The sequence below is a fragment of the Haliotis rufescens genome, unplaced genomic scaffold (assembly GCF_023055435.1).
Source record: "Haliotis rufescens isolate VD_foot unplaced genomic scaffold, xgHalRufe1.0.p SCAF_71, whole genome shotgun sequence".
Taxonomy (NCBI): domain Eukaryota; kingdom Metazoa; phylum Mollusca; class Gastropoda; order Lepetellida; family Haliotidae; genus Haliotis; species Haliotis rufescens.
In genome coordinates, this window is record NW_025964363.1 from 845,817 (window position 1) to 857,156 (window position 11,340).

Consider the following 11,340-nt stretch of genomic DNA (forward strand, 5'->3'; position numbering starts at 1 on the left):
CTCGTCCTCAACGTCCTGATGTGCAATTTGGCTATGTCTTTCTGTCAGAGAAATCCATCCGACCTGGGTCATTCTGTTCAAGGTGTGGGGTGACAAGTCACCCATTGATTTAAACTTCATGTTTCCTGAAGCGTTCGAATTGACGTTGTTTATGTCAACAATCGATTATCTCCCTTTAAATATTCTTTGCACAAAGAGACATATATTGTGAAGGCAGTCTCGTCACCGGTGCGTCAGATGAAACAAGAAATATTTTCTTCACTGCCAATATCTGGATCCTATCTGTTGTTTCTTATTTGTCAGCGACTAAGAGCAAGGAAAAGGTCCTCCGTTTACCTTAATACTCATTAACCTATAAAGGTTGGAAGGTTAACTAACATTTATTAGATTATCGTATCTGGAACAGATACGTTACCAAATAACAGATATACGTTGCCATAACAACAGATACCTAACAACCATGTATTTGTCAAGCAATACAAAAGTTCATTCACACAGTGGTATCTAGCCAAACTGAACTATCTATTGCCCTGGCATTATGATAATGTCATGTTTGCCCTTAAAATACGAAATCTGTGTGACTTAAAAAAATACTAGAAACGTACGTTAGAACTACCTTAACAGAAACGTGACCAACATAGTCTTTTGCCATCACCTTGAAACTTTTTTCACTTTAATAAACAAACACCCCAATATACAAGCATGGTACTGAGTATTGGATACATCAATAGTTAATGTAAATGGTTACCAAGTTTCATTAAAACATCTGTCAATTTCCCCTCTCTAGAATTAAGCTATCTGCTTCAACTTCCAAACAGAAAATGTCAAATGATGAAATTCCCGAAGACAATATAAATGTAATTTCTTAGAATTGTTTCCCACAAAGGGATATTTCTGTTATGTGTTACTCACACGAGAGCCTATTGTAATTTTAGAAGGAAATCCTGATTTAGAGAAGCAATAATATGATTGTTACATGTTCTTTCCAACTATGACAACGACATAGTATATTTATGTAAATACCCCATCACCCACATCACCTCACCCCCACCCCCTTTATTTGCTTCCTAGATAAAACCAGGATATTCTTTTGAATCATTATCACTTTCCATAACCCTAGTGCCATTTGTTACCAAAAAAATATCTATTGACATATAAAATTAATGTTTTGATTTTGTAATATATGAGATCCATGAATGATGACCAATGGGCAATGGCGCCTGTAGGTGGAGAATGAATGTACAGGAACATGATATAGCGTCTGTTAACACCCCAAGCACTTGCACATCCCTATCAACATCAACGAGTATTTAAACAGTTAACCCCTTTCTGCATATAAACCAAAGACCGACCAGTGATGACCCTCGGCCGACACGTGAAGACCAGTGATGACCCTCGGTCGACCAGCGATGACCCTCGGCCGAACAGTGATGACCCTCGGCCGAACAGCGATGACCCTCGACCGACCAGCGATGACCCGGCCTCTACCGACCAGCGATGACCCTCGGCCGACCAGTGATGACCCTCGACCGACCAGCGATGACCTCTACCGACCAGCGATGACCCTCGGCCGACCAGCGATGACACTCGGCCGACACGTGAAGACCAGTGATGACCCTCGGCCGAACAGCGATGACCCTCGGCCGAACAGTGATGACCCTCGGCCGACCAGCGATGACCCTCTACCGACCAGCGATGACCCTCGGCCGACCAGTGATGACCCTCGACCGGCCAGCGATGACCTTCTACCGACCAGCGATGACCCTCGGCCGACACGTGAAGACCAGTGATCGATGACACTCGGCCGATCAGTGATGACGAGTGATGACCCTCGGCCGACTCATGATGACCCTCGGCCGACTCATGATGACCCTCTACCGACCAGCGATGACCCTCGGCCGACACATGATGACCCTCGGCCGACCAGCGATGACCCTCGGCCCAATGACGTACGGAACCAAATTATGAAATCAGTAAATAATCACACACGATCACTGAACAAACCACTAACTGTATTGAAATACACAGGATTAGGTTCACAATCATAAAGGCAATACACTGGGGCACATACTGCCAGCAGCAGTAAAGAAAGGGCCTCTCCACAAGTCAGTGCACCCGCGAGTGTCCAGTATTTGTCCCAGTTGAGTGTTGGAAGCAGGTAGACATGTCCGATAGTTGTCCGATATGTATGTCGTCTGCTCTAGGCAAGGCAAGTAGATAGTTCAAAGGTCAAGTTGTAGATGGAAGGAATGGACTCTCCCTCGTCTCGCTCTTATGTAGGAACAGGCACCCCTCTGGACACTGCGAACTGGGAGTGTGAAGATCCGGGGTGGAATAGGTCTTCAGCAACCCAGGCTTGCCGCCGTAAAAGGCGAGCAAGCTTGTCGTAAGAGGCGACTAACGGGGTCGGATGGTCAGGCTTGCTGACTTGGTTGATACATGTCATCGTATCCCAATTGTGTGGATCGATGCTCATGATGTCAATCACTGGATTGTCCGATCCATACTCGATTATTTACAGACCTACGTCATATAGTTGGAATATTGCTGAGTGCGGCGTTAAACAACAAACAAACAAACACACAAACCTGGAAGCGTCAATAAGTATGTAGTTTGTGCTGGAAGTTGTCAAGAAGCCAGCATTTTATGAGCGCCTCATTGAACTGTCACTGACAATGAACACTACTGCGCATGTCCATATAAAGACATTCTGTCTCATTCAACTGTCATCCAAAGTCTGGCTGTCGTAAACGAAAACTCATTACTGGTTATTCCCACTGACAAGACCTCAAACTAAAATAATCATCATATGCAAGCGACTCCACATTAATTGTTTGATCAAAGAATATAAAAGAAGTGACATATCAACTAATACGAGGAAGAAATCTGCCAAAACGACATGCGAGTAATATCGACTTGACTTTAAAACTTGAATACATATCCATTCCTCCATTCGACTTGATTTCGAAGGTCAGTAAAAATCCTTAGAAAGAGAGTTAATATTTCTGGGTCGAGCAAATGTGCTACCAACTCCGTCTTACACCATAACCCTTAATATAATCACGGAAGGACTTTCGTTATATTCACAGGAAGTATTTCAGACAGGTTGACTTAATACCATGTCAAAGGATTTGCATAAATGTTTGTACACCACTATCCTACGACTATCAAACCACTATCCCACCACTATCAAACCACTGTCCCTCCACTATCAAACCACTATCCCACCACTATCAAACCAGTATCCCACCACTATCAAACCACTGTCCCACCACTATCAAACCACTGTCCCACCACTATCAAACCACTATCAAATCACTATCCCAACACTATTAAACCACTATCCCACTATTATGAAAATTTGAGTAACGTGAATCAACCGAGGTTACCATATTTCTGGCAAGCAGGGTTGACTAGAGTCAACCTGAGTCAACCAGAGTCAACCTGAGTCAACCAAGGATAACTGAGGACAGTATTTAAACTATTTACTATTCGAACGAATTATTCACATATTACAATGTTATGAAATGTATGTAGGAGAAGGTGTCACTGGTGCCTGATCCATTTGATTTTCCCCAATAAAATGTTTTTAAATCAAAATATTCGCTCTACCCCCTTAGATTTAATCATGGTCGCCAGGAGACGGAGAAAAACAACAACCATGTGCTACAACACATAACAATGAGAAGTTTCATTGTGTCTCATTTCTTGACAAAGCTCTCATTGGTTTTTTTCTATTGAATGAGTGTAAAACGACAGGAGAGTTAAAAAATAACGGGTAGAACATCAAACGACATGCAACATCCTTATCAAAGTTGCATTAGTAATTCTCAAGTATTTATATTCACAATCAAATGTTAAATATACCTGACGCATTTCCAAATTTACCAGTAACAATAAATACCTCGTTTATTATGTTCTTTAAATTTCTTCTATTCATGTCTGAATCAATAAAGGAAACTAATTTTCGTTACCGATGCCGTCACTTGGAGCTTGCTAACCGGGGATTTCAACTCGAACACAAGTAGTGAAATCGTTTAGCGTGGACATACCATGATGTGATAAAAGGTACAGCCACAACATCAAGTCTTTTGAGAAAATGGTTTTGCTTTTACAGGTCCGTAAAATAAGCAGGGCCCTGTGACCTTTGGCAAGTGGACAAAGTTGTGAACTGTGCCGTCATCAAGGAACTTATAAATCAATCCTCGTATATAGCGATAATCTACATTAGTTTTTCCAGAATTAGTGATTTAAAAATGATGTTTAACTGTTGGTTTGTTGGCATATTAATAGGTGGATCTGTGAGGATGGATTTTAAGTATCAAACCAAAGAGTGGTGTGTAAAATCCAGTGATTGACAACATGAGCATCGATCCACGCAACTAGGATACGATGACATGTATCCACCAAGTTAGCGAGCCTGACCACCCGATCCCGTTAGTCGCCTCTTACGACAAGCATATATGTCATCTAGTCACGCGCGCGCGTTCGAGCGTGTGTGTGTGTAAATAATATCCTTTCTAAAATATCACAGTCAGTTACAAAACAGAAAAAAATTGTCAGATTGTTGCCAAGGGTTTCACCAGATACGTTTCAAAGTTACTGCATTCAGGCATCAAAGTTAACATTTTCTACATGGGTGGTATGTCAAAGTGATGTCATTGTAGTTTGGTTCTATAATGGCCTCGTGGTATTCATGGAGACCTCCAAGAGAGACACGCCTTGTCTCGGAATTACACGATCTGGTCACACGAATGAGCCGGGAACCTATAAAACACTTTCCAAGGTCATAAAAAGGTGAGATTTGAAGTTAAATTACAGAAAACAACATCGAAGACAGAAAATATATACACAAAGAAATAAGTTAAGCACCCGTGAAAATAATCACAACTGAACTATCCCCATTCGCAATAACTGCAAATTTCGTGATGAACGCAAGAATGGTGTTCTGTCGAAATGATAGGACAGTTCCTCCTGAACATGCATGGGGCAACCATATAACTTGAATTTTTATAACCGTTAGTTAATATTAATAGGAAATGGCATTCAAGAGTCATGGGCTGTTTTGAGGCGTATGTATGCTGTTGTTTGTGTTCAACGGCATGGTTGGCATATTGTGTGATTATAATTGCAAGGTTTTGAAACTGAACAACTGATGTCAGTTTGTTCAGTGTTAACCTTCTTGTAAACCTTACTGGATAGCAGCGTGCTGCGATGGTCGCTAGCGAACATGGAGTGACCAAGAACCTTTGTCAGTGGAAGCGACCCGTGAAGATCCGGGGTAGAACAAGTCTTCAACAACCCCTGCCTGCCGCACAAGGCGACTATGCTTGTCGTAAGAGGCAACTAACGGGATCGGGTGGTCAGGCACCAAAGACAATAAATAGATCTTAATTGTGCACACCCCCCCCCCCCCCCCCCCCCCCCCCCTTTAAAAAAAAGCTGTATCCGCCCATGATATCCCAGTTGCGTGGATCGATGCTAACGATGTCAATCACTGAATTGTCTGGTCCAGATCTGATTACTTACATACCTGGGATATTGCTGAGTGCGGCGTTAAACAACAAACAAAATGTGGAAGTTATTGCGTCGTGGCATGATGGGCACGTGTAAATTTTCGTTGACGAGGACACATCCAGAGGTGGTGGCAGGATCTTGTGTTAACTTTTGTGTTAACAAGTTTGTGTGTTTGTCTCATATGACATGTTCGTGGGCCCTACAAAAACAGTACGTTTGGCTCCATATGAGAACAATGAATTGCAAACTGACTCAAATCGGTAATAGTCTTTTAAATGTCAATACGGTACACATCTTCCCGAGGCAAGGGAGTTAACTGACTTTAAAAGTAATCGATCGAAATCTGCACGACAGTTTACGAACCGGATTTTGATTTCGGTGCGCGATTTTGATTGGACTATGCATAGACTCGTTAGTCCAGCAAAAATGTAACTCCATAATACCAGCCTAGTTCGGCAAGGGTGGAAACTGGACTTTTATAGTCAGTTTACTCTCTTGCCTCGGGAAGATGTACGGTACACGGAAATGAATACCCTGTACCCAACAATATTTTCTTTTTGTATTCTCATCACAGAAAACGTTGTGAAGAAACTGTCATGTGGTTATGTGTACAGGTTGATATGAGTTGGAATGAGTGGTATTGTGTATGAATGACCCTGTGTGATCTGTGAATAAATATTCTGGTTTTTTTTACACTAGACGGGAAGTCGTGAGTTCGTGCGTGGAGCAGCCACTAAGTAGTGGGTTCAAGGTCAGTCATCAACACAGACTACGGGTTGTGAGGCTGATGTCTGTCTATTACCAAAGTAATGGAAGACACTCTGTAGAAACAAGAAGTCCACAATAAACATAATAGTAACAATAAGTACACAATATAAATAATAGTAACAAGAAGTACACAATATATACTGAACAACAAAAGTTCCTGTGACATTGAATAAGATTTAATGCAAAGTTATGTTTTTACCAAATCTGAAATAATTTTGGTTTGCAACATTTAAAGACTCCTGTAAGTGTTCAAATGGTTTAATTTGCCATACTGACTTCAGAAAAAAAACATGAACATGCCAAAATGTCAATTTCCAAATCAATAGCGTGTGTGTCCACCTCTGGTTGTGATGCAAGGAACACATCTTCGTCTCATGGAATGGACCAGGCGTCGCACAAAGTCCTGTGGGATATCTGTCCATATCTGCTGGAGCATCTTTCGAAGTTACTGGAGTGTCTGTGGAACACGTGGTTGACGTCGATCCATCTCATCCCACATGTGCTCGATTGGTGAGAGATCAGGGGATCGAGTCGGCCAGGGGATGACATTCACGTTGTTTTGTTGAAGAGAATCCTGAACAAGTCGAGAAATATGAGGCCGGGCGTTGTCATGTTGAAAGGTAATACCTGGGCCATGACGACGCAAAAACTGTAGAACAACAGGGCCGATCTCGTCGCGGTAGCGCTGTCCATTGAGATTTCCCTCTACCACTATCAAATGGGTCCTCTGTCTTGCTGTAATCCCACCACATACCATAACGCTGCCGCCCCCGAACCGATCTTCTTCCATGACACAATGATTGACGTAACGTTCACCTCGACGTCGGTACACCCGAATCCGTCCATCGCTGTGGCTGAGGTGAAAACGAGACTCGTCAGTGAATAGAACTTGTCCCCGCTGTCTGCACCACTGTAGACGTGTTTGACGGTGGTTTCCTGTCAAAATGGGACGTCTGGCGGGTCCTCTGGCGACAATTCCTGCACATCTGAGGCGACGACGTATGGTTTGTGAAGATATTCGTCGAAGGCCAAGGGTGCTTCTTGCAGTCACTGTTGCTGGCTGAAATCGATTTGGTAGGTGTGTTGTTCGAATCCAGTCGTCTTGTCGATTATTGGTTACGCGTGGCCTGCCACTCCGAGGATGGTGTCTGACTGCATTCGTCTGTTGCCAACGTTGCCAAAAATACCAAATGGTGTTTCTGTGGACGTTTAATTGTCTTGCAACATCACGTTGACTCGAGCCCGCTTCAAACATACCAATGGCTCTCAGACACTCATTTTCGGACAGGCGTGGCATTTCATAATGTTGAATAATTGCGTAATAGTGTTGTTTTTCTGAGTGGTTGTTGTCAGCACGATGCTAAACAATGCATATGGAATCCCGTTAATGCACATGTTTGTATACCCATTCTTGGGTAGTGAAATGCATAGGGCTTGCAAAAAGTCAACTTTTGCATGGAATGCATGCTTTTTTGTAGCAGTTGGGTTTTGGGGATTCGACTCCATACATGTACTACAATATTGAAAACCAACCTTTACTTGTTTGAAAAATACACTAAAATATTGGTGTCACAGGAACTGTTGTTGTTGAGTATACAAAAAAAGCACGCGTAAATACCAGCATGCGTACAAAGGAGCTAATTTCCGAGACACAATTCCGAGCTAATTTACATTCCGAGCTAATTTACATTCCGAGTCAAGCCTATATATTTAGAACAGTTATATACATCGAAAACATTATTTCTTTTTTTAAATCTTGAAATGTTCACTAGATTTCGGGAAAACCCAATAGAGTGATGAAGAGATGAGTGAAAGAAAATTGGTTACTTAATGGAAAATGTAATAACCCAATTGAAATAGAAACCCCAGAGTAAAAACTTAATTGCTCAAAATCTGTAGCTCTGGCCGAACTGGCCACTGTACGCTGACTTCTGCGAGTTTCCAGCCAATAGTCCGTCCACGCTCCGCGGGTTGCAGACGCCCCGTCACTAGTTCAGAACTGTATCTTAAGCAGAATCAATAATATTAACAGAAATAATGGACCAGAGAGATTAATCGCCCCTCCTTGAAAGCTTAAAAATCAGGACTGACAACCAAGACGTGTGTGTGGCGTTACTGTGAGGCACGTGCAAACTATAATATGTGTTTGGTGTTGTTTTACAGACATGAACGTTATTACAAAGGATGTTTGTTGTCAACACTTATCCTTGTTCAAATATTTGGTATTAAAATTTATATTTCACGATCTCCTACTGTCTTAAGAGTATATTTTAGCAATACCTGTGTATCAGCTTCCTATTCGAAATACCCTTATACCAGCTTTTTCTTGGCAATACCTGTGTATCAGCTTCCTATTCGAAATACCCTTATACCAGCTTTTTCTTGGCAATACCTGTGTATCAGCTTCCTATTCGAAATACCCTTATACCAGCTTTTTCTTGGCAATACCTGTATATCAGCTTCCTATTCGAAATACCCTTATACCAGCTTTTTCTTGGCAATACCTGTGTATCAGCTTCCTATTCGAAATACCCTTATACCAGCTTTTTCCTGGCAATACCTGTGTATCAGCTTCCTATTCGAAATACCCTTATACCAGCTTTTTCTTGGCAATACCTGTATATCAGCTTCCTATTCGAAATACCCTTATACCAGCTTTTTCTTGGCAATACCTGTGTATCAGCTTCCTATTCGAAATACCCTTATACCAGCTTTTTCTTGGCAATACCTGTGTATCAGCTTCCTATTCGAAATACCCTTATACCAGCTTTTTCTTGGCAATACCTGTGTATCAGCTTCCTATTCGAAATACCCTTATACCAGCTTTTTCTTGGCAATACCTGTGTATCAGCTTCCTATTCGAAATACCCTTATACCAGCTTTTTCTTGGCAATACCTGTGTATCAGCTTCCTATTCGAAATACCCTTATACCAGCTTTTTCTTGGCAATACCTGTGTATCAGCTTCCTATTCGAAATACCCTTATACCAGCTTTTTCCTGGCAATACCTGTGTATCAGCTTCCTATTCGAAATACCCTTATACCAGCTTTTTCTTGGCAATACCTGTATATCAGCTTCCTATTCGAAATACCCTTATACCAGCTTCTTCTTGGCAATACCTGTGTATCAGCTTCCTATTCGAAATACCCTTATACCAGCTTTTTCTTGGCAATACCTGTGTATCAGCTTCCTATTCGAAATACCCTTATACCAGCTTTTTCTTGGCAATACCTGTATATCAGCTTCCTATTCGAAATACCCTTATACCAGCTTTTTCTTGGCAATACCTGTATATCAGCTTCCTATTCGAAATACCCTTATACCAGCTTTTTCTTGGCAATACCTGTGTATCAGCTTCCTATTCGAAATACCCTTTTACCAGCTTGTTCTTGGCAATACCTGTGTATCAGCTTCCTATTCGAAATACCCTTATACCAGCTTTTTCTTGGCAATACCTGTGTATCAGCTTCCTATTCGAAATACCCTTATACCAGCTTTTTCTTGGCAATACCTGTGTATCAGCTTCCTATTCGAAATACCCTTATACCAGCTTTTTCTTGGCAATACCTGTGTATCAGCTTCCTATTCGAAATACCCTTATACCAGCTTTTTCTTGGCAATACCTGTGTATCAGCTTCCTATTCGAAATACCCTTATACCAGCTTCTTCTTGGCAATACCTGTGTATCAGCTTCCTATTCGAAATACCCTTATACCAGCTTTTTCTTGGCAATACCTGTGTATCAGCTTCCTATTCGAAATACCCTTATACCAGCTTTTTCTTGGCAATACCTGTGTATCAGCTTCCTATTCGAAATACCCTTATACCAGCTTTTTCTTGGCAATACCTGTGTATCAGCTTCCTATTCGAAATACCCTTATACCAGCTTTTTCTTGGCAATACCTGTGTATCAGCTTCCTATTCGAAATACCCTTATACCAGCTTTTTCCTGGCAATACCTGTGTATCAGCTTCCTATTCGAAATACCCTTATACCAGCTTTTTCTTGGCAATACCTGTCTATCAGCTTCCTATTCGAAATACCCTTATACCAGCTTTTTCTTGGCAATACCTGTATATCAGCTTCCTATTCGAAATACCCTTATACCAGCTTTTTCTTGGCAATACCTGTGTATCAGCTTCCTATTCGAAATACCCTTATACCAGCTTTTTCTTGGCAATACCTGTGTATCAGCTTCCTATTCGAAATACCCTTATACCAGCTTTTTCTTGGCAATACCTGTGTATCAGCTTCCTATTCGAAATACCCTTATACCAGCTTTTTCCTGGCAATACCTGTGTATCAGCTTCCTATTCGAAATACCCTTATACCAGCTTTTTCTTGGCAATACCTGTATATCAGCTTCCTATTCGAAATACCCTTATACCAGCTTTTTCTTGGCAATACCTGTGTATCAGCTTCCTATTCGAAATACCCTTATACCAGCTTTTTCTTGGCAATACCTGTGTATCAGCTTCCTATTCGAAATACCCTTATACCAGCTTTTTCTTGGCAATACCTGTGTATCAGCTTCCTATTCGAAATACCCTTATACCAGCTTTTTCTTGGCAATACCTGTGTATCAGCTTCCTATTCGAAATACCCTTATACCAGCTTTTTCTTGGCAATACCTGTGTATCAGCTTCCTATTCGAAATACCCTTATACCAGCTTTTTCTTGGCAATACCTGTGTATCAGCTTCCTATTCGAAATACCCTTATACCAGCTTTTTCCTGGCAATACCTGTGTATCAGCTTCCTATTCGAAATACCCTTATACCAGCTTTTTCTTGGCAATACCTGTATATCAGCTTCCTATTCGAAATACCCTTATACCAGCTTTTTCTTGGCAATACCTGTGTATCAGCTTCCTATTCGAAATACCCTTATACCAGCTTTTTCTTGGCAATACCTGTGTATCAGCTTCCTATTCGAAATACCCTTATACCAGCTTTTTCTTGGCAATACCTGTATATCAGCTTCCTATTCGAAATACCCTTATACCAGCTTTTTCTTGGCAATACCTGTATATCAGCTTCCTATTCGAAATACCCT